A 25020-nucleotide genomic window follows, 5' to 3' on the forward strand; every position below is an offset into this window, starting at 1 on the left:
AAATTAACATGGGAAAAACGTGTTTTGGTACCCCCCTTTTATCTCGGCCCCCGCTTGTCAAATCACCCTGAAACTTTCAAGACAGGGGCTGACTGGAGCGGGCCACTAGTTTTGAAAATTTCGTGACGATTCGTCAACCGGCGCCAAAGTTAGGTCCTAACTATAACTACCTACTTGCGACTGCCAGTGAGTAATATATATATAAATATATATATATATATATTTGCATCCTTTTCACTTCTTCACACTCCTATTTTACATCTGGCTTGACAGCTTAGCTGGCAGTGCTTTCAAATATGCCTAGAACTGGCTTTGGATCTGCCCAGAGGAGTCTTTCTCGTCTTCCATACTATTGGCTGTTTGGTTTCACTCCACCTCCTACAGAGTCTCAAAAGTACACTGAATCATTGGTGTGAGCTTTTGTCAAGTTTGGGTTAGGCCTTAAACTGCAAGCCAGACTCACTGGCTTTGCACGTGATTGCTATTCCAAATGTCATTAGCCATGACATACATTTTACTGTCTTTCATCTTGTAAAGGTAGCACTTTAATTGTGCTGATAAAAATACCAGTTTTCTGAGATGGGTAGCTTTAAGTACTGACCTCGTAATACAATCTTGTAAACCCAACTGTATTTGGGTTACCATTTAAAGCAGATTTCATCATCCCACGAATCGGAAAACTAAAGGCTAGGAAAGTTTAAAAGGTGCATAGCAGCGATTCCAGGGTATTGACAGTTTTTAAAGGGCAGTATTGAGTAAGAGTCGTAACCCTAAGTCTTTTTTGTTGTCTTTTTTCCAGTCACTCCAGTGTACTTGTCCTCTCCCATAATGTAAGTTACTGCTAAAATCTTGATGTAAATTTTCTTAAACTGTGGCATTCAGCAGAAATGAGAGTGTTAATGTCTGAACACATGGTGTGTCAAGAATTTGAGATGGCTCTGGGTTGCTGTGGTGGGTACATGAAAGCAGAATGTGCACTAGGGATATTTCATTGAGAGAGCCTGGCATGAATTGTGAAAAAAGGAAGAATCCTTTGATGGAAAGATGACTTCAAAGAAGTGTGACAAATGCTTTTGAGAATGGCTTTGTGGGCGAGCAGTAATCTGTTAGCTGCATTGTGCAGAGGGCATGAAAAAGCTTTCACAATATGTGTGGGTGTAGTAAAATCAACGCAGATGGATTCATCAGAAGTGATGAATGAGGGATGCCTTTTTACTTATGCTGGCAATAATTACTCTATAAACCTTGAGCTAAAGTCGCTTTCATTACTCAAGCTTTTTCCTGTGAAAATTACTTTTAGATATTGAATTAAAATAATTTGTAGATGAAAAAGCCACCAAGGGTCATCTAGTTCATAAGATGTGATTTGAATTCGATAGTCATATGCCCATAGTAAGTGAGACATTTGTGTGATGTTGCACACCTGCATGTGTGCACACATACACACAGGCTCCCACCGCACTCTAAGTTGTAGGGCGTCAATGCCATGAGAGAAGAAATTGGAAACATGAAGTGTGATCTTTCTTTTGAAAGGAGGAACACACTACATCCTTTGCATCTAAAACTATTTCTCTACCGCCTTCATGTTATATTATGTGGTATTTTTTAAGACCACGTACATTGGAGTTACTGGTCTATGGAGGGCAACAACATAAAGACCCGATCATTAAAAACATTGTAAATTTGTTAGACCTGTCATCCTTGGTGTGGTTTCCCATAACATTTTGCCTCCCTACCTCCTTTTCTTGCTGAACTTAGGATTCTGAATACTTTACTACTGCTGGCCAGTGCTAATGTGCTTGTGCTCTTTTCCTAAAACATGGTAACATGGGCTTATTGACAATTGGCATATTTAATTTACTTATACGTCCCTAGTAGAGTGCACTACATGTGCCCAGGGCCTGTAAATTAAATTCTACTAGTGACCTGCAGCACTCAGTGTGCCACACACTTAAGTGGCCTTTAAACACACCTCAGGCCTGCCATTGCAGAGCATGTGTATGCCTTTTTAACTTGCCATATCGACTTGGCAAGTTAAACCTCTTGTCAGGCCCAAACCTTTCTTTTAAATACATATCCCCTAGGGTAGGACATGGATAGTCAAAAGGGGGGCAGGGCACAATGTATTTAAAAAGTTGGACATATACTTTTAGGTTTTACATGTCCTGGCAGGGAAAATCTCTTAAGTTCGTTTTTTACTACTGCAAGGCCTATATCTTCTATAGGATAACATTGGAATTACCTTATTACTTTACATAGGTGTAATTTCCAAATGGGACGATATAATTGAACTAAGTTTGGTGTATCTGGAATCACAATTTGAAATCACACCTTATGGTGAAGTTGGAATTTAAATTACAATGCTGAAAATGGCACTTTTAGAAAATGGGCATTTTGTTGTCTCAGCCATTTGGTGCCTGCAGCCTGTCTCTGATCACATGTCCGTGGTGGGTGACAGCTAGACTTTGTGCACTCCACCTAGTCAGCCAAACACAATGGGAGCTTACACGTGACCTGATGGGCCTTCCTGAAAGGATGGGAGGAAGGAGCTGGGCCCCGCCTCACTTACCCTGAAACAAGCAATAACCACTTACCCGGTACCTTTACTGCTTCATTTCAATTCCACAATGCTTATTTAAAACATATATGTATGTTCATTGCATGTTGGGCTCAACATATATGTTTCGAATAATCATTCTGGAATTGACTTTTGCAGCTGTAAAGGTACTGGGTAGGCTTGTTTCTCTGGTTTAGATTCCCCTGGAACCGCCCCCTAGTATGTGTGATGTTCAGGGGCCCTCTTCTCTTTCTTTGACACCGCCGCAAGCACACCTGAATAGGCTGTATCCTGTCCATACACAAAGGGCTGCATATCCCACTGTAGTGAGTCTGGAGCCAGGGCAAGAAGGGAGGACATTTGTGCACTTCAAAGGCATCTCTTTGAAGTCTCACCAACTTCAAAGGCACCACTGGGTATATGAACTGGACCTCAGATGCCACCACTTCAGTATGCTTATGGATTTATCATTACTCTGCCAAGAAGAAGGACTGTTGTGCTGCTGGAAGGACTGTCATGCTGCTGGACTGCTAATTCGCTAGACTCCTGCTTTGCAGCACTGATCTGCTCCCTGCTGCCCTCTTGTCTGGGACTGAGAAGGACTAACCTGCATCTCTCCAACCCAGAATCCAGAGTAACTCCAATTGTCTGGCCTCCTAATCTGTAGTCTCTAGGACACAAAAGCCTTCTAACCACCTGGCTTCTGCACCTGGACTCTACCATCTGTGAGTCTACCCTGCCAAGTTGGGTCACTCCAGTTCTGGGCCCTTGAAAGTGGGCCTAAGGTGCTTGCCAGCGGAACCAATGAATTTTCTCAGCTGAGTGGTGCGTTCTCGAGCCACATTGATATATCACCTCAGCTGAGTGGCACACCCTCGAGCACAACCAATGCATCACTCCTGCTGCGTGGATTGGGCCCCGAACAGAAGGTCCGCCTCAAACTCACATTTTTGAAACAGGTGTATTGTGGAAGGCACGGCTCATTTCCGACCCTAGTCCTCGCATCCCTTGTCGACAGCAGCTCGACACCGGCATCCTCATTGCCGCCTCACAGCTCTTCAAAACTGATCCATCTCCTCAGCTGTGTGCGGCATCCCCGATGCCTGGACTTCACATTTCAAACCCTGTTGATGGGATCCTCAATGATGATGCACAGGACCTCACACAGCAGCCTTGCCGCATCTCGGAACCGATGCATCACTTCGAATGCACAACACTTCTCGTCTCGAATCCACGCACTGCTCCGCAGGAACATTTAAGGTACTCTGTTCAACGGGCCTAACCTAGTCCCTGTAGCCAGCCCGCGCTTCATTGCAGCCAGCCTGAACTTATGACTTTGTCCTGGTCTGGTGCGACTAGATATCCCTTGTTAGTGCTTTATGCTTTTCGGCACAATTTCAGCTTAAACTAAACTTCAATATCTCTGGGTTCTTTGATTGCATTTTTGTTGTATTGGTCTTGTTTTATTTATTAAAATATATTTTAGTATTCTAAACCTGGTGTGTGATCTTTTTGTGTGGTGCTTTCACAGTTTGTACTGTTTAGAGTGTTGCATAAATAATTAACACATTGTTTCAAGTTACACCTGACTGCTCTGTGCCAAGCTACCAGAGGGTGAGCAGAGGTTAATTTGTGGTTTGATGGTGCCTTGCCCTGACTAGGATTGTGGTTACTGCTTGGCCAGGGCTCACATCCCAGTCAACCAGAAACATAGGGCCTGATTCACAAACACCTCTGCAATTGCGGCGAAGGCTTCACAGTGGTGCAGGGGTCCTCAAATGCGATTGCGGTGGCCGTTTGTGAAAGGCCCCTTATTTCCAACAATACTTTAAAAGATACATTAATTTTCTTAAAGGAAAGCCCATTGGTTTACATTTGAATATAGGCTTTTTAAGCTTTTTTCGAAGTCTCTGAGACAGGCTTCTCCAATGAGTAGATGGTGAGCTACTGGTAGATCTCCTACGACCTATAAGTAGTTCTTTTGTGTGCACCCCCTACAAAATCATAATCTTTTGATTGTTTGAAATAATATATGTACACCAACATTAAAAGTGTTGTGCTGTTTAATGAAAATGAGGCGATACAGCCATTACATTGCATGCCTAACAACGCATGTGATTACAATGCAAGTCGTTACAACGACTTGCTGTAGGGGGGGCTATAATCTAAAGAAAAGAATAATTTACTATTCCAGCACCTTCCCTACTGTTGCACACACTGGAGTTGGAATAGTAAATTATCTTATTCCAACATCCAGCGCCTCCTACAGCAAGTCGTTGTAATGGTACTGCGATGTAACAATGTGGTCGTTGTAACAACCGCGTTGTAATCATATGCATTGTAAACACATGCAATTTAGTGCTATATATTCGAAAATTAGTGTATTTTCTAAACTCATAAGCTGATGTTTGGAGCAAATAGGTTGAAGTTGCAAAAAATATTTAAAACTACTTGAGTAATAAATCGTGCAGCTTTGGCAAGACATACTACTAATATAATTACATTGGTGTCATGGGCATTGAGGCTATGGTTATTATGTATTACACATTCACAAAGTCTTTTCTGTATTATTACTGGCAACCAGGTCTGATGAATCTAGGCGCTCATGGCTGGCAATCTTGCATATTGTGGCCACTAATGTGATTTTGTTTAATGTGGTCACTATTACAACACAAATAAAACTAGTAGCTTTGAATGATTTTCATTTCATTTAATCAGCTCTTTCTATAGAAAGGTTTGGAGTGCTGTGCTCTAAGCGAACTCAAAGAGTAGGCTATCTGTTGCAAAAGTGTATATTGCAAAGGTGAGGGATACACTCGAATGGAGTCAAGTATTCCTCAAATGATGGGGCGGTAGGGGTCACAGGGACACAGTTCATGCACGATAATGACCTTGGTCTGTTGAAAGGTTCAAAGTGGGCATTTGTGAATACAGTGCTATTCAAAACTATTGATTTGGTGCAAGACACATATAAGTCGTGATTGGCAATATTCCACTATGAGGACTGCCTGGCTTTGTTGAAGTGCACTTTGCATACTCCACCGAGTCACTGAGAATAGCAAGTCAAAAGAAATGTTGCCTATCTTGGTTAGTTACTGATTCTAAAATTCTAAACACTTACCTCTGTATCACCTCTTCACCAACTGATCAGTGACACTACTAGTGATTTCCAGGAAGCGTGCAAGAACACTGAAAGGAAAAATAGGTGAGATATAGCACATCCTTACCAATTCTTAAGCCTTCAAATGTGGAGTAGTGGTGTTACCTTTACGGGTCTTTCGATTGCTTCTGTGCTGCAGGCATTGATGATGTTACTGTGTGACCTGGCACTCTAACAGTGCAGGCCATATCTGCTGGATAACCGTGGTCATCAATAAGGAAGAAAGACATATCTTCCCTGGGTTTTTTATTAGACACACTGTGGTAAAAAATGTATTCTTCTTCTGTAGACCAGCAGTGGTGAATAATGTTGTGTTACCACATATGTTTGCTGTCTGTTGGGCTTAAGTCAAAGCTGGCGAGAACAATATTCAAGGCCAATACTGATTGTAGGAAATGCCTCTTTTTGAATGATTACCCTCATTTGTTGTGGACTGATTCTGCTGAGTTGTTTTACTCTGTGCACCGGGCTCTGCTAACTAGTCCTCGGGGCATGTGCCCTGCCAAGTCAATCCAACCAAAGTTCTTTGCAGCTGAGCCAAAGATTCAGCTTGCTCACACTCAGAGCTTTTCCACAGCAGCAAATCAGTTTCCATGGGACGTCGTAGAGAGGTTATCCAGCTTGGTGGAGCCCTATTCGGCTACATCTTGCAACCTTGCCCCACTGTAGAAACTTGAGCTCACAGAAGTGACTAAGTCTGAAATCTTCACTGGGAGAAGGCACCAAAAGCATCTGTCCAACAGCGGGCTTTCCTTGGGTGTGAATTTTGCTTTCCTCTGGCTTAGAGCTTTCTCACCAAAAGATACCAGCTTCCCGGGACCTTGTCTGATGGCTATCTAGCCTCATGGAGCCATTCTTGGGCACATCCTACTGGCTTGCCTGAGAATTCTTTGCTTCCATTTCAGCGACTAAGTCAGAAATGTAAAACTTCTAACCAGGTAGAACCTGGTTTCTGTATCTGCTTACTTTTTGTCATTTCCCATCTACCCCAACTAATAATCAACATTCTAAAACTAATATATAGGAGAAATGTTCAATACTTTTGAGTGTTCAGTAAAATAATAAATACGAATGAATGAACATTTTATTGAAAGCTAAAAGAAAGCTATTATAAGAACACAGTAAACACTCAAGTACATATTAATAAACATAGCATACCCATAGGCCAAACCTAGAAATGTGGATATACTCAAAGGCAATAAAAGACATCTCTAAATTCTCTTTCTAGCAAGGACCAACCATTTATCAAATAATTTAAAACTGGATTAATCACAGCATTACTACAGACCACAATGATCTGAAAACAGTTGTTAATGCTAACAGTGTTGATCCTCAAAATCTAAATATTTACTTATGTGTAAAGTTCTATTTTGGTATAATGTCCTTTGTCCTGATTATTCATGTAATTAGATTTAATAAAATCGTTACTAAATAAAAATGTAATTAAAAGTCTTAAATAAAACCTATGTGTAGGCAACAGTATTTAACTGTCAATCATATTATAACCATGCCTTAACAAAGTCTCCTTCTAGACAACAAATCTGATGTCAATTGAGTTGATTAGTTCTCATGCTGCTTCCAACTCTCAGTCACATTTAAAGGAAGATATAAGTTATCCATAAGAACCATTAATGTTTGTGCCAAGGCTCATGTGCCACCTCCACAATACAGCATACGCTTTCACAATTTTTCAGAGTTGTTTGAGTTTGCCACTCAGTATTACATTTACTGAAAAAAACTGCAAAAGAATACCAAGAAAAAAATGATTGATGCAATCAAAGATGACTTTCAAATCCATTTTCAATACAAAGGTCACAAATGGTAATTTGGTTCTACACTGAGAGCTGGGGAGACACAAATTAAGATTCAAGTGTTTTCTCTTTTGCATCCTCAAAAAGCCTTCTTTAGAGTTTGGTAGAAGAGTTAGCCCTTCACAAATTCGATATATATCACACCCACTTTACTACAAGTGTCATAGGACATAATGTATGTATATTAAGTTGAACGGGGTATCCATCACATTTATGAGGAATTAACCTGTCTGCAACCTCTAAATTAGGCCAAAACTCTATAGCTCTTGATAAGGAGCGACAAAATTCTAAAATAGAGAAAATGTATACCTGACTTGATTGGCCGCATGAGATAGGGAAAAAGACACATGTGTATACTCAAAAAGAGTCCAAGACACATTTCGCCCATTTCCTCCTCATATTCATGGCTACCAGAGTTCTACTGATTACATTTTTGACATTTGTCTGTGCCTAGCACATCTTAAGTATTTATGGTATATATGGATTTGCGTACTTTTTCACTTATAAAAGCGATCAGGTATTGATGATCTATTAATACTGCGGAGAAGCGATGGTGCTATATTCAGGCCACTGCAACCACTACCTTATGGCACTGTAACACCTCTACATAAGAGGGAGCCAGATTACAAAAAACCCACCAAAATGACTTGTAAAGGAAAGGGTGCTTCTAAATAGCAAAATATATTTTCTAGAGCATGGACTTGTTGCATAGAGGATGTAATGGTGTTCTGTGTTGATGCCACCAGACCAATAAAGCTGTTGAATTACATGAATAAAAAAATGGAGATATCATTATTGTATTTAATTCAACTTTAGGCTAAAACCTAGTGAAATTGCTTCACCCTTCAAAAAAGATGCATTTACCATTAGGCTCAGTGCTTCACAAACTGGGTGGTCGCGACCTACTGGTGAGCCGATATTTGGTGGGTTGTGAAAGTTCAGGCAATAAATAAAGATGCTTTTGATTTTTTGTATTCATCTTGTTACATTTTACTTCAAAGACAGAGGTCAATGTCAGGCTATGTCCTCTGGCAAATTGCTGTTTTTATTAATATGGGGATCGGTGTTTTCGAACTCCTCTCACTTTTCAGTCAGAGAAAGAAAAGTAAAGTGAATTATGTGACAATCTTGCTGAGGTATAGGTGTATCAAAGGAAAAGCTGTAGGTTATAATGTTTTTGTAACAAACAACAAAATGGAAATATCTGAAAATGAATTGAATACATTCAGCAGTTAGGAAAATGAAAATCAATCAAATCTTTTTGTAATTCCGAAGCGAGATGAAAACAAAGATTTTATCAGGATCAAAACAAATTAAGACACTTGATGGTGCACAAATGACAGATATTCACTGAAACACGATTTCTATACATTAATATTTGTGTGCAATATAATTTTATCAGTGAAACACTATGGGCCTTTTTGACACCGTTGGGGAATCAGGACCAACAGACCTCCAGTCGGCCGTCCCGACAGCAGCATTACAATGTGACCGCACATGGCACGGTCGCATACTCCCATTTCTCTGTGGGAGCTTGTGCTATGGCTGTAAACCGCCCTTTCCCTAGGGGAAATGAAAGAATCTGTTCATCCCTGCACAGCATGGCAGGTACCTCATGGTGCCTGCCACACGGTGCAGGGATTAACAGGGGGCTATGGTGCCCGCACAGCTCCCAACCGGAGGCCGCCGTGTGAAGGGATCCCTGCTAGGGGCCCCCAAAGTCGCTTTCCGACAGGCTTTCCACGCAGGAAAGCCCAACATGGAAACCTGTCAGAAACCAACATCGTTATCCTGTTGGCGGAAACGCCATCCATAGGGATTACAGTCTGGCCTCTGACTGGTGACGGGCTCCTTGAGCCCATCGGAATCCCGCCGGACTGACCAGCCGGTTTCACTTTCGAACGCCTGCATTGCAATGCGGCGGTCGAAAGTGAAACCCGCGATGTGACTCGGAAAGCCTTCGACCTGTGGAGTCTCATCATAATGACTCCCTTAGTCTTTGCAAAGTTAATAGCCATTTAGATGGAAAATGAGCTGTCTGTAAATGACAGTGCACTAGCACACAATGCTTTAGTTACATTAATAATTCACCTGCCTCATTTCCATTAACGCTAGGTGGATCGCAAAAGTTTGTCATTCTAAAAAGTGGGTCATGGTTGTAAAACATTTGGAAGCCACTCATCCTGGCGAATTAGATTGTTAGGCTGTAGATGAGAAAAGCCACAGTCTTGATGTAAGGTGCAACAGAGCTATTAAATGGCCCAAAGAATTTGACCAACAAATGTAAACTGATTTCTGTGCAGAATCTATTCTTCACCCTCAGTAACATGACTCAGAGAGCAAGGCCTTCTTCAGAGAAAATGTTTGTAGTATGGATGCAGCAATTAGTAAACAACCATAAAGTTAACAAACGAGGAACCAAAAGGCTCCAAATCAAGTAAGCTCACAAAGTCTAAAACTGCATTTAAAATATGTCAAAAGAATGAGGAAATCAGATGTATGGTTTAAAGTTATTAAGAGCCATAGAAAAACACAGGAACAATAAGTGAAATGTTGTGCTATGGGAATGTAATAAAAGGAGAAAAAATGACTATGTTCTCTATGCAGTCGACCAGGATCTATTAGTTTCAATGACCAAACCCCAACTGAAGGCAGCTGGCAATAAGTTGGTGGTTGGTTCCGCTGTACATTTTTACCTTTTGACATTCTGGGGAAAGTATATATTCAGCGGGACAATCATGAAGGGTGTCCAACGAGGTTCCAGAGGGCTGGGTAGGGTGATATGGTGATCATGAAGTAGCCCTGGACTTTCAGCTAAAATGCTCATGCTTACATAAAAGAGGCAATGTTGGGCTCACAGAGTTTGTTTCCTTTTCGGTAAAGCTAGCAGACTGCCCCTGGCTCTCAGGTGGAGGTTTCATTTCCAAAGTAAAGTAATGTAATTCTTGACAGAAATGTCTTCCACCATGGAATGCACTGCAGCTGAGATCTGGCCTCAACACGTGTCTTATCTGCTGATGTTACTCTAAACTTGATTTTAATAGCATTTTCCAATACCAAGTTACACATTATACATCATAATACATTTTGTATAGCAGGAGATATGTCCTACACTAGAGACCAGCAGGAAAACATGCAAAGAAAAATCATGTTCAATTTTAGAAGCTGTGGGACAAATATAAACACTCCTGTACCCATAGCTGCAATATGTGCATCTACATAGGGGACCTCCCCAAAGACATCAGATTGATGTTGATGGCAATTAAATAAAAGAAAATGTATGGCATTTTAGGGAGCACATGCGGCATGGCAAATTCAGTAGGCCGCGCCACTGCTGAGGTGAAAATCCCAGATGTCCACAGCAGGAAAACGACAAAAAGGTGAAAAGAATTTTTTTTTTACAGTTATTTCCATGTATGTTTTTGGTATAGGGCTGAATGGTCATTCTTTTTCTTTTACTTGATCCATCTCCTCAGTGAGTTTGTAACAGTGATATAGGAATTTTCTCTTAACCTTACTTGGCTTACCCATCTATTATTATTGAGTCCTTTCTTTTTTATAGCATGCAATGGATGATGCACATGAACCTTTTTTTATTTTTCACTTTTCACTTGAGATAAATATTATTATTTCTTTCACTAACTTCCCAAATACTAAATAAGTATGTAATTTGTGCTATCAGCCATTATTTACCACATTGCATTTAAATGGTTTCTTCAGACATGGACATATCTCGCATACTGTGGCTTTTCTCCTCTCTATTCATCATCCCTGCTTAGCCGATGGCGGCCAGCATGGTTCAATTCTCTACTGCACTTAACTGGATTGTCATGAACTTTTAATGAAAGAGGACATTATGCATATGAATACTAATATGAATTAAGGATTAGAAACAGGGCAATTCATGAGACAGCACCACAATTAATTATTGGGGTATTTGACCCCATTGAGTACTGGGCGGGGTATTAGCTGCGAGGTTTGCAAAGTAAGAAGCAATTGATAAAGATATAGTGAATGTGAAAATGCAATCATTAATACTCCATTCTACTATATATCTAATCTAAGAGGACGTTTGAATTTCTATGCAATAAAGGTGTTTCCTTTCAGTGCTGCATTTCCCACAGTAAAATGAAAAGTACTAATCTTTTTTACTAGGTTTAAATTAAATATGATGATTTAAAAGAATCCAAAAGGCAAAAAAAAGCTAACATAGAAGCTTAAAACATCAAAAGAATCAATCGGAAATACATTTGCTTTGTGCTTCCCTTTTAGTTCAACTGTTCCTACCTATGACACTGCTATCAAAGGGTTTTCATCATAACAGCTTCTGCATCTGACAACCTTTTGAAATAATGTCTGGCACTCCAAAGCAATCTTTAATCTCTGCAAGTCGTTAGTGCAGCTTGTTATCAGCCTGGCATCATATCTCCTCATAGTACCTTAACTCAAAGGGATGTGGTATCTGTGGTACTCATGCAGCGCCCAACAGTTGCTACTGAGCCATGAAGCTTTTTTTTTCATTAATTTTTTATCGATACACATCAATGACAATACAACTTGAATTCTGTAGTCATATTTCATTTCCCACGTTATTTCTTCTGCTTATCAATGCCTTAAATAAAATGTAACAGAAATATACATTTAGCACCATAATATACCTTCCCTCGGCCTATTCCGACCCCACTCCCCATCTGAATCCTCAGTATATAAAGCTTGCTTGCCCTCAATCCACACACTCAGGGCCTCATTTACAAGAACATTGTGCCGTGGGTGTGTCACTTTTTTAGATGCACTGGCGGTGCAGTGTGCCTGCCCATATTTACAAGGTCACGTAAAGTCATCCTGCGTGACTTTTCATGGCCTTGTAAAGATGGGCCCCTTTCACACATTTCTCTGCATGAAAGGGGCGTTCCATGGCTGTTGCTGTGAGTCTTCCCATGCAACATCTATGGAACCTGACACATTACCAGATTAACAAACTGTTGTAAACCTGGGAATGCGTCAGAATCCTTTGCCTCCACAGGGGAGATGTAGGAGTGGCGCAATGAGGAGAAATATTTTTTATTTATCCTCGTTTTTTGCCATTTCTATGTGAGCTGCATTCTGCAGCGCACATAGAAGGAGCAAATCGCCTTTAATGATTATTTATGTGCAGGAAGGTGTTCCTTCCTGCACATCAACAATCATCCCTGCAGCGCAGGCCCCTTGCACCATAACGCAAAGGTGTCTGCATTGGCACACTGCTGCTGTTTTTGTGCCGGCGCAGGGGAGAAGGACAGGAATGTGTCGTATCTTGCAGATACATCGCATTCCAGCTCTTTTATTGTGATGCATGGCAGCACAGCATGGATTGAAACACAGCAGCGCAGCAGGGAGGCTTGCTGCACTGCCGTGCATCAAGATATGGTAAATAAGACACTCAATTCAAAACAAAAAAAGATTTCTGCCTATCTAAAATCCTTCTCTATATTTTTTTAACATAACTATTTGATCTTTTCTTTGGTAAATTGTTGTCTCATAAATCACCATCTCACACATGTCTTCCAACCAAGCCCATTCTGTTAGCACCCTTGTCATTTTCCAACATCTTAGTATTCCAAGTTTTCTAACTGCCAGAGATTTTTAGCACCATCTCTGCCTCTTAAGGAATAAAGTAGTCTCATGAGGGAGAGCTGCTTAAACTGTCAATTATTCAGTAGATCCCACCTCTCCTTTTATTGTGCCCAGGACTGCTTCAGTTTATCACAATGCTCATTATATGTGTACTGTTTTGCAGTTTGGTGTCTTACATCTCCGCTGCAGAGAAGTACAGGACAGTTAAACTGTCTCTTCTTTAAGTAGTCAACAGTGCCATTGGGGTAAATGTATTTAGTAGCTTAAATTTAGTCTAGCTTCTGTAAGGTTCTTGCCATGTAATTGGGATAAAGGACAACCCTGCCAAGTTCTTTGTTGTATTGTGAAGGATCATGATGTTTATCGCTTGGACCTTGCCCTTTCTGCAGTGTCATCCCAAACTTTTTGCCTTCATTCTCCTATTTTCTGACCCCACTTTTGTTGGCTTTTAGGTTTTAGTGCACTTTACCACTGCTAACCATTGATAAAAGGCTAGTGCTCTCTCCTTAAAATATGGGAATTATCATATTTAATTTACTTATAAGTCAACAGTAAAGTGTTACATGTACCCAGGGCCAGTAAATTAAATGCTAGTGGGCCTGCAGCACTGATTGTGTCACCCACTTAAGTAGCACTTTAAACATGTCTCGGGCATGCCATTGCAGCCTGTGTTTGTGCAATTTGTAACTGACGTTGATCTGGCAAAACAAACCTTTTTAATATATATACACATCACCCCTAGGGTAGGCCCTGGACAGCCCAGAGGGCAGGGTGCAGTGTACGTTCAACACGTCCTTTTAAGGTTTACAAGTCCTGGTAGGGAAAAACTCTTAAATTCGTTTTTCACTACTGCAAGGCCTACCCCTCCCATAGAATAACATTGGAGTTACCGTATTACATTTAATAAGCTGTAATTTCCAAATCAGAGCGGGTAACCAGTTTATGTTTGGTGTCTTCGGAATTGTAATGAATATCCTAACTTATGATGAAGTCAGATTTTAGATTACAATTTTGAAAATGCCACTTTTAGAAAGTTGCAATTTTGCTGCTCTAGCCATTGGGTGCCTACAGCCTGTCTCTGGGTCACATTACTGGGTGTAGTTGACACTTGGGGTTTGTGTATTCCTCCTAGACAGCCACATATTCAATAGGGAGCTTATGTGTGCCTGGATGGGCCATCACTGGCAGTATGGGAGGTAAGAGCTGGGTACAGCCCCTATCACACTTGAATAGGCTGTATACTGCCTTCGCAAAAAGGGCTGCATACTCTCGATAGCTAGTCTGAGGCCAGGGCAGGGCATCTGTGCACTTCAAAGGCCTGCCTTTAGAAGCTTCTCCCCACTTTAAATGCACAACTGGGTATAAATACTGAACCTCAGACACCAACTCTTCAGTACACTTCTGGACCTGTGGATACTCTGCCAGGATGTAGGACTGCTGTGCTGATGAAAGGACTGACACTCTGCCGGACTGCTGGTCTCAGGGACTGCTGTCCTGCTGAGATGACCTGCTGCTGCAGCCCTCTCGTCTGGGTGAGAAAGACCAGACCTGCATCTGTTGAACCCAGGACCACCAGAGTGACTCTAATGGCTGGTTGGCTGGCCTCCTGACTTGAGCCTCAGGGACAGAGGCTCCGACAGCCTTGAGCCCAGCACCTGGACTCTGCCATCTGTGAGTCTACATTGCCAAGTGGTGTCAATCCAGTCCTAAAGCCCTGGAAGTTTGCCTAATTTGCTCTGCCAGACCCTGTGGATCCAGTGGAACTGACGCATTTTCTCTGCTGCAAGGCACAACCCGAGCAGAACAGACACATCGCAGCTGCTGCATGGATTGGACCCATCACAAAGAACCGCATCACCTTTGCAGCTCGCAGCCTTTTCAGAACCACTACTGCGTGACACATCCTTGGCACAGGCCTTGCATCTCTCATCGACAGCAGCCTTGATGACGATACTGGACTTTTCATAGCAAGCCTTTATTGGCAGGATCCTCAACGATGATACAGGACCTCACACTGCAGCCTTGCTACATCTCGGAACCGATGCATTGCTTCGGCTGCATGATGCCTCTTTGACGCTGTTCCTCGCAATTCTCTGCAAACCAGGATTTAAGGTACTTTGTGCACCAAGTCTACCTGGGTCCCTGTAGCCGGCCCATGCTCCATCTCAGTCTGCCTGAACTAGTGACTTTGTCCTGGTCCGGCGCGACAAGATATCCACAGTTGGCGCTTTATGCTTTTTGGTGCAATTTTCACTTAAATCTTTAAAATTGCATATCTCCGGTTCTACTAAGTGGATTTTCGTATTTTAAGTCTTGTTCTATTTATTAAACATCACTTATTTTCTAACTTGGTGTGGGACGCTTTTTGCGTGATGTTTTTCACTTTGTTCTTGTTTGAAGTGTCGCATAAATATTTTCACAACACTAGAGGAAGGACGCTTATGATCCATGCTGATTTGATAGATTAGTTATGCACTACGTCCTTGCTGCTGTAAGTCAATAAAAGCTGTGAAAAAGGATGCAATGTTGATATTAAACTAACTGTGGTTTGGTGAACATAAACATACATTAGCGTGCATACCAGAAAGCTCCTGTTCAACACTGTTATTTTGTGTAAAACTGTTCAGGAGATTTTGAAGACAGATTTATTTTTATCTCAATTGACCACCTTGCAATTTTTAGAACTTGTATTAAAAGCAAATCAGTACAAAACTATCAATTGTTCCTTTATTGCACCTGTTTTTGCATAATTACTGAAAAGTATTAATGGTGCATGAGGTCCATTATGTCGTTTGAATGCATTTATATGGGATTCTTCTACCATTTGCATGAGCAAATTCCCAATCAGATGCAGGAATGGAATACCTGCTGGCGGCTACCTATTACAGTTCATGTGTATCAGAAATCCATAGGTTTTTATGAATGATCTACCCTAAGCTCTGCTCTAGGTTTTTGGTGTTTTAACTGTTTCACTGACTTCACCCTTCTGTTCCTGGTCAGGGATATTTGTCCTGCTTATAAGGATTTGTATGTTTAATTCCAAATTGTCATAACTCTCACTTTGGTGAGTAAGTTGGCTGTGTGTGCGTATGTGGCTGTTGCCCCAATAACAGCTAGGAGAAGGTTTTTTTATTCTACAAACTTTCAAAACATGATTTTGTGAAATTTTTTATTGCTGATTTAGGATTGAAAAGTGCTGTTACATCCATATGTGCATCAAATAAACTGGGCTGAATATCCTTATGTAATTTAGGGCATAGGAGCATACATACGTTTCAGCTCAGTTGAAGTACATCGCAAAAGGCATATTTATTTCTGATGGGATTTGCACTCCATTACACCATTTGAGGGCCCTAATCTCCAGCTGCCATCAAATGACTAATCCGTCGATTCCCAAGAATCGAGAAAGGAATGCTCTGGTGGCTACCAAATTGGGGCATTAGTGACTAAATAACCTCTGAGCACCTTCCCCAGACAGAAGAGAGGCTTCTGTGGTCGTCCACATGACCACGGCCAAGTATTAGCTCAGGGCAAGAGATATTATTTGGAACTTGGGGGCTCAGCATTCAGAATAAGGGGTGATGGTGGGAAGCAGTTAAAAATTTTACATAGCTGAGACACTGATTGACCATTTAAGATTTTGGTGCATGTAAATTTGATCCCATAAACCACACATCAAAAAATGAAAGTGCCTCACTTTGATGAAAAACTGATAATGGGAAGTCTGTGTTTTGTATTAAAAGGATGGATTAGGCATAGGCACTAACGACTGACTCGTTTATAATTTAAACTGCGCTGGTTCTTCAACTGCATGAGAATGATCTGCCTGGATATGGAGAGAAGATAAGACTTTCCTGCCTGCTGCAAGAATTGTTTTTTGGCTGTTGAACACTATTGGAGGAAGGTGGCTCCTGCTGTGCCTAAAGTTCTCCTTTCGCTATTTGGGTCCAGGACTGGTGAATCCAGTCTTTGCTGACATACATGGTTAAATGAGATTGAGGTACTGTCAGTGAAGAATAATTGCTGCTATGCAAATTCCCACCTGCAGCTGGTAGGTGCAGAAAGCTCGTAGACAGAAGAAGCTATTGCCTGCGTAGTACATTTGAATGGACAAGTTGGAGCTAGAAATGCCTTGTGAATCTGGAAAGCAGTGAATACACACAATTTGAGGATTTTTCTTAATTGTAGCTCTGCAAACTGGCAAACTTTACCCAAAATGCACAACCTCAGTGACTTCATGTTTTACAGTTTTTCCTAGTACTTCTTTTTTGTCAGCAAGTGTGAGGTTGCCATGGAAACTGCTTTTTCCATCACATCTGACCTTCTTGAACTCTTTCTGGTTGGAGCTCGGGTTTGAACCAATAAACGTTATGTTTTCCATAGAAGCTTCTAAATCATAAGTTCCAGCAGAAACACCACAAAATTATATTTGACCACTTTTGCTTCCAGGTCAGCCACAAATGATGCACCGTTCCTCCTGATCAAACAGAAAAAAAGATAACGCATTTTTTCAACTTTTGAAAAAATGTCCATTGGGATAACATTGAATTCTTTTTTCCAATAATTTTCTCAAAGGCTGCATTGCTTTATTTTGATCCAAACCTCTGATTTTCCTCGTTTTGTGCAAATTTTCAAATCGAATTTTGTCTTTTAAAAACGGACTTAATTTGGACCTAAGCTCTTTATTTTACTGATGTAATTTTCGGTTAGTTGTTGCACACATATCACAAGTGTTTTCTCTGATGGTCAAGTCAAGCTCCTAGGGGTGAGCCAGCGATTCCTTATAGATATCATTTTAACTTTGCGTGTGTGATTTGCGTTGTGAGATCTAAACCAGTGTTCACGCTGAGACCTTGCTTCCCCATCCTCAAAATTTCTCAAACTCTGATTCCTAATATGTACTAACAGCTGTATTCCTCTCTCCAGAATCAGAAATTGCAGACCACATTGGGGTGCTGTACATTTGTGCACTGTGAGGGGTCCTTATCAGAAGGTTAGATTAATCTCAATGGCAATACACACGTTGCAGCGGAAAATGCCATGGTACCCACAATAGAAGTGTGAAAAACATCACTGGCCTTCATATCTGCAGCAATACACCCGAAGCAGCCCTAAAGCTCTCATAAATGGGGTTGTCATCCTTAACTGCATGACACCCATCAAAAACGCTTGGTGCCTTCCACTACGGAAAAAATGAACTTCTACTTTAAAGTATAGAGCTGCATATTGAGTCCAGGTATACTGTAGGTAACAGTTCCCTTGCCTGCTGAGTCTGTCCACAAATTATGTAATACACCCAATGTCACCTTAATTTACCAATATAGAATTAACATTCATTTTCACATAACCCTACAGCATAATTCCAATTTTACCTTCACCAGTTGCTTTTTTATTTTACCTGACATTAAAAAAATGAAGATCCATTTGGCACCACCACTAATATCAACACTGACCCAACTTCTTGCATCAGTGCTTAATTTAATCCGGTCGTTGCAGATGGGTCCCACTCCTACTCACTTTTAGGGACCTGTACTTATTTTTCCTCAACAGACTTTGAACCAGATCAAGAGAGAGAAAAACACAAAAGTGGCAAAGATGAAGGATGAGAAAGACGGAAAAAAAACGTGCCAAAGGAAGAAAAAGAACCAGCAAGTGTTTGATAGAGAGACGGGGAGTGCTTGTGGTGGAATGAAGGAAGCTCAACCTTGGTATTTATCATCCCAAGCTTTGATAGTGCCGGACACTGGCTTCTAAGCTAAACTTTGGGCCACTGCACCTATTTACAAATTATGTATTATCTTGTGTATTCCACAATAGAATGCCATTTTCTTCAAACTGAGGGGCATATTTACAAGAAAAGCAGCAGAGCACTTGGTAGCTCCAAAATAGCTAATGCCGAGCTCCATCACTTTAGGAATGCAGGAATGCACCGTATTTACAAAAATACGGTGCACCAGTGCATTTCTCCCTGCACTGGCACTAAATTAAGCTGCCTAATGCCAGGGCAGGCAGCTGCCTAATGCCAGGGCAGGCACCCTTTCACGATAGTGCAAGGATGCCTGTGTTGAGGGAATGACTATTTATGCAGGAAGGTGTACCTTCCTGCACATAAAGAGTCACAAATGCCGATTTGAAACTCATATGTGTGCTGCATTGTGCAGCACACATCAAAGGTGCAAATCGTCATTTATTTAAATGATTGTTTATCTGCAGAAAGGGATACCTTCCTGCACATAAACAATAATTCATGCTGTTTTGCTGTTTCTATGTGTGCTGACCAATGCAGCACACATAGAAACATCAAAAACAGGAGAAATAAAGCATTTCTCCTTATTGCGCCATGTTAAGACCATCATTCGCTGATCTTAATTTTGGCACTGCCCCATATTCATGCCACCCTTGTACATATGGGCCAGCTTCAAAATAAATAGGTGTTGCGACGTAACGCCCACCGCAACACCCACTGCCCACCCCTTTCACACTGAGTATAGCTTCGCTAAGTATAGCGTGAAAGGGTGCCTTATTTACAAGGCAGCATTGAGGCAGCTTAGCTCCGCCTTGTAAATAAGGCAAAGCCCCTATCGCCACAGGAACGTCGGTAAAAGTGACGTTCCTGTCGCAATTGGGGCTTGTAAATATGCCCCTGAGTGTCCTATGTGGATATAGATCAGGCTCCAAATCTACTGTGTTACTACTCATGAGTCGCTGCAAGCCAATGCACATGAAGAAGAGTGAATAAATATTTTGGGGGGGGGGGAGGGAGATGGCAGGGCTGCCTCCCTTTAATAATTGCACAAGAATAAACACTTTTGTCATCTTTTCAGACTGGTCGAAGCCGTCCAGCTGTCGAAGCGCAGTGCAGAGAAGTACACGTCCTTTCACTCCCAGACATTAACAATGCTCATTTTACATTACTTGACATTGTAAACTCCCGGATCCGAAGCACAATCTGGCGTTTGGATTTCTAAATGTCAGGATTGATCTCTGAGAAAAGGTCACAGACTAATGTCATTTAGTGAATTCCTTAGACGTAAAGTGCACGAAGCAGCAGAATTGACCGAACAAGATTTGTGTAATTGAGAATGGAACGGAGAACGACCTTGTTCTTTTGCCCACACAAGAAGACTACATTAGGAGAGGAGTGGCGTTTAATTTCGGATGCTCCCCCCCAAAAAATAATTTAAATTAACATGCCTCCCTTTGCTTAAGGTACATGGTATAACTAATTCCTGTAATGGTGTTTAGGTCTTTCTCAAACTCAAAATAGGATAATTCACATTACCAATTATAGTGATGGATTTTATTTGCTTACATCATAAAACGATGTGTTTTCCGAAATATAGACAGACATTCGTTTTCAGGCCTTTTACTTATTTTCTTCTGCATTGATCTGTGTAAAATCTAGTGCAGCTTTGTGCATGTGATGCATGGCGTAAGACATCCATATGAAGGTACTGTACCCCGAAACCGGTCCTAGGATGCTTGTTTCCGGCCCAGGGAGGACCTGTCTTGGCTGTTCGGGCTGGACTGTTCCCATGAGGCACAGGGTCAAGACTGATTTGCATATGGCCAGGTCCAAACTGGGGTGGCATGTTGAGCAAAAGAATGATGGATTTAACCCAGATCTCTTAACTGGGGGTGAATATTTTGATTTGCTCTGCATTCCGTCCACCAATTGTGTGTCTTTTGCTTTCTCGCCCTCAGTGTGCCAGATATGCCCAGACGTGGGTCCTGGGCTCACTGTGCCACTGGATTTAAGCTATCCTGGCTGAAGAAGGGTGAAACCCCGAAACCGGTCCTAGGATGCTTGTTTCCGGTCCAGGGAGGACCTGGCTCGGCAGTTCGGGCTGGACTGTTCCCATGAGGCACAGGGTCAAGACTGATTTGCATATAGCCAGGTCCAAACTGGGGTGGCATGGTGAGCATAAGAATGATGGACTTAACCCAGATCTCTTGAGTGGGGGGGAATGTTTTGATTTGCTCTGCATTCCGTCCTCCAATTGTGTGTCTTTTACTGTATGATTCGTGTCTGGTGTACTACCCTACTAATTTCTTAGAAATATCATTTGTTAGTCGTCGAACAAAGAAAGAAGGAACAGTACCAAAGCACCTACAAAGAACCCTGAGCCTACTGTCTCCTATCACAGGCACTAACCAATGCCACATCACTACTCACTTACAGAAGGTCAGGGACAGGTCCTTGACATCTTGCCACTTGCTTGGTTGGTCCAATGTGCACAAATATATATCCTCATCAAGAAAGGCTCTTGGTCGGGATATTGGCTCATATTTTACAACTTAAGACTATTTATAAGACATAATGTTTAATTCCCATTGATACTGCAAAGGTATTTATCCTGTCATTAGAGACAAAATACTGCGGCAGCTTTATGTGTCGAAGAATAAATGCTGGAGGTCGATATAGATGGTGCAAAAGCCCATAAAATATTGTGTATTGCTAAGATTGAGAGTACACAGGTTTCTATCAAACACATGAAAGAAACTGTTTTATGGATAATGAATAGCTTTAAACAAACTTTGAGTTGTATTGAGTACCACATTAGATTAAACCTAGGTTGTATTTCACTTGATTCCAACTGATCCTTATGTCACAACTGTTGTGAAAGATAGAACTCATGGATTCTCAGTTAAAACATGGTGTCTCAAATTAAAAAAAGATCATTTGTAAATTACACAAAATAAGGGTAATGTTAGACTTGGAAAACCTAGTTGAGTCAATCTTTGAAGAACTTGAAAGTCTATTGCATTCCAACTTCGTCAAATCCACAATCATCATGTCGTTAGGACCATGTTTCCGTTAGGAAAAGCTTTTATTGACTTATCTATATCTTCGGTGTCGTTTGATGAATCTTCAAAAAAAAAATCCCCAAAAGGTGCGCTGGTTATTCTAGTTGTGCATTGAAAGTTTTTGGGGTGATTCATCAAGTGAGAGCTGAGAAAAAGGGGGGTCAAAAAAAGTGTGTTTTCCATGTTAATTCTCATAGAGTCTTTAGTCATAACTGCGTCCCGAACCGCTGGACAGAATTACACCAAATTTGGCAGAACGTTAGCTTTTGGTTTGAAGATTACACTTTTTTTATGTGGTGTAAATCCGTTTAGTTGTTTGTGAGAAATTAAAAGAAGTCCAAATTTGGATATATAGGATTGCCACGAATTTGCGACTATTTCGCGACTATTCATAAATATGTGCGCCAACAGAAATGCCGTGATTGGCTGGCCGGAACCTGAGCAGAATGTTGCAACCCCCATTTTAGATTATCGACAAAGACCCTTAGGCTAAACAGAAATGGCAGAAAGTGGCATAACGGGTCAGGTTGTATGTACCCTGACCCCTTGGGTGGGATATAGGGGTGTTTCTGGTTTATAGTATGGGCAGAATATGTCGCAGATTTTATTTTGCACCATGTATATTTGCGAGTTCGCCCCTGTGCTCAGTGTGGCCCTCTGTGTAACTTCAGGAATATCAGCGGAAAAATAAGAAAAATATATATACACACACCACCCTCAGTCTCACTTAGACACTCACACATCCACTCACATACCCACTCAGAAACTCATACACCCACTCACACACCCACTCAGACATTCACTACCCACTCGCATACCCACTGAGACACTCATGCACCCACTCACACACCCATTCAGATACTCATGTGCCCATTCACAGACCCACACAGACACTCATGCACACAGTCACCATCCCACTCAGACTCACACATCCAATCACAGACCTACTCAGACACTCATGCACCCACTCACAGACCCCCCCAAACACTCAAGCACCCAGTGACAGACCCACTCAAACACTCATGAACCCACTCAGAGACTCTCTCAGACACTCATGTACTCACTAGCAGACCCACTCATGAACCCACTTAGAGACCCACTCAGCCACTCATGTACCCACTGACAGACCCACTCAAATGCTCAAGCAGCCACTCACACACCCATTAGGAGACTCATGTATCCACTCACTGGTCCATTCAGACACTCATGTTCTCACTCACAGACCCACTCAGACTCTCACATACCCACTCACAGACTGCCTCAGACATTCACACAACCACTTACAGACCACTCAGACACTCATGCACCACTCACTGACCCACTAAGACACTCATGCACCCATTCATAGACCCACTCAGATGTATGCAACCACTCACAGACCCACTCAAACACTCATTCACCCACTCACACACCCACTCACAGACACACTCAGACTCTCATGCACCCACTCATATACCCACTCACATTCACACACCACTCACAGACCCTATCAGACCCTCATACACCCACTCACAGACCTATTCAGACACTCATATACCCACTCACAGACCCACTCAGATATTCACACAGCCACTCACAGACCCGCTCAAATACTCATGCACCCATTCACAGACCAACTCAAACACTCATGCACCCACACAGACATTCATGTACCCACTCACAGATCTACAGAGACACTCATGCAGTGATACTCAAACCCACTCAGACACTCATGCACCCACTTGCATACCCATTTGGGACCTATGCACCCGCTGAGAGACCCACTCAGCCACTTACACATCCAGTCAGAGACCCACTCAGACCATTACACAGGCACTCATAGACCCACTCAAACACTCATGCACCTACTCACACACCCATTCAGATACTCATGCATCCACTCACAGATCCCCTCAGACCCTCCTTCACTGATTTATAGACCCACTCAGACACTCACATACCCACTCACAAACAAACTCAGACACTCATGGACCCACTCACAGACACACTCATACATGTGCTGGTATGATTATTTAGATACCAATGTATCCAGTGTGATGCACAGAATAACCTTTGTGTCGAATGTGTATACATAACAGCTATACATGAGACAGGATGCAGAGTTTCAAGTTGCTGAGAAACACCCTGTTGCCTTCATCTGTGAAGTGAACTCCATTACTTCTATAGATTCCATGAATGTCAAAATGCAAGCATAACATGTTTCCTAGCTTTGTCAATCTGTGGACAGAATTGATTTGACCCCTTTCATTTCTGCCTTTGGCATACGTTGGAGTACTCCAAGGCAGTGTGAGGGAATACTTTTTTTTTACCCACTGTTTAAGGATGAAGCTTCATACAGTACATCGTTTATGGGGTAAACATAAAAAAGCAGGAAAAAGGGGAAAAAGAAATGTTTCACTACATTCTGATATACTGTTACAGCATAACCAATATGTATTGTTATGTTTCTGCGATTTTGAAAAAAAAATACTAACACATATTTATGTTCTTTTTCTTTTTCAATTGTGCCGGGAGTGCTACATCTTTATATATCTCTAAATAGCTGTTCCTCACAGAAATATTTCTTAAAAATACCTTCCAAGAGTGTTTTTATGAATAAAGAGCACTTGCATACCTTGCCACCTCTTTGTTTTGGTGATGTTCTAATTATTCATTTTAGTGTAGTTCAGCAAATATACACTGTAAAACTACATACCAATGTACAGTCTTATACAGCCACTGAAACATTCATAGACACACTGATTGTATATCTCATACACACAGTCACTCATCCATTTCACCACTCACTCACCTACTAACTCACTGACACAGTTACTAACACACCGTCTCATGTACAAACTCATCTTCTACTACATGTTACTTACCCATACAGATATTCACACACTTTTTTACTTCCTAAATCAGCTACTAAAACATGTACTGAATCATCTGTACAGTACCTTATACAAGCATTCAGTCATGCACACAATCAATAACATACTCAGTCACTTTCCCATATAGCTACTGAAACCCCAATCACTCAGTCACACAGATGGATAAATATCCACTCACTCCTGTGAACAGCAACATAT

General features: G+C 41.5%; 1 protein-coding gene across 1 annotated transcript in view; it reads right to left on the minus strand.

Moving 5' to 3' along the window:
• GRIK2 (glutamate ionotropic receptor kainate type subunit 2) overlaps window positions 1-25020 on the minus strand; it is a 1523718-nt gene that overhangs the window by 1235198 nt on the left and 263500 nt on the right. The window lies entirely within an intron of this gene.

This window comes from Triturus cristatus, chromosome 6, assembly GCF_964204655.1.
Source record: "Triturus cristatus chromosome 6, aTriCri1.1, whole genome shotgun sequence".
Taxonomy (NCBI): domain Eukaryota; kingdom Metazoa; phylum Chordata; class Amphibia; order Caudata; family Salamandridae; genus Triturus; species Triturus cristatus.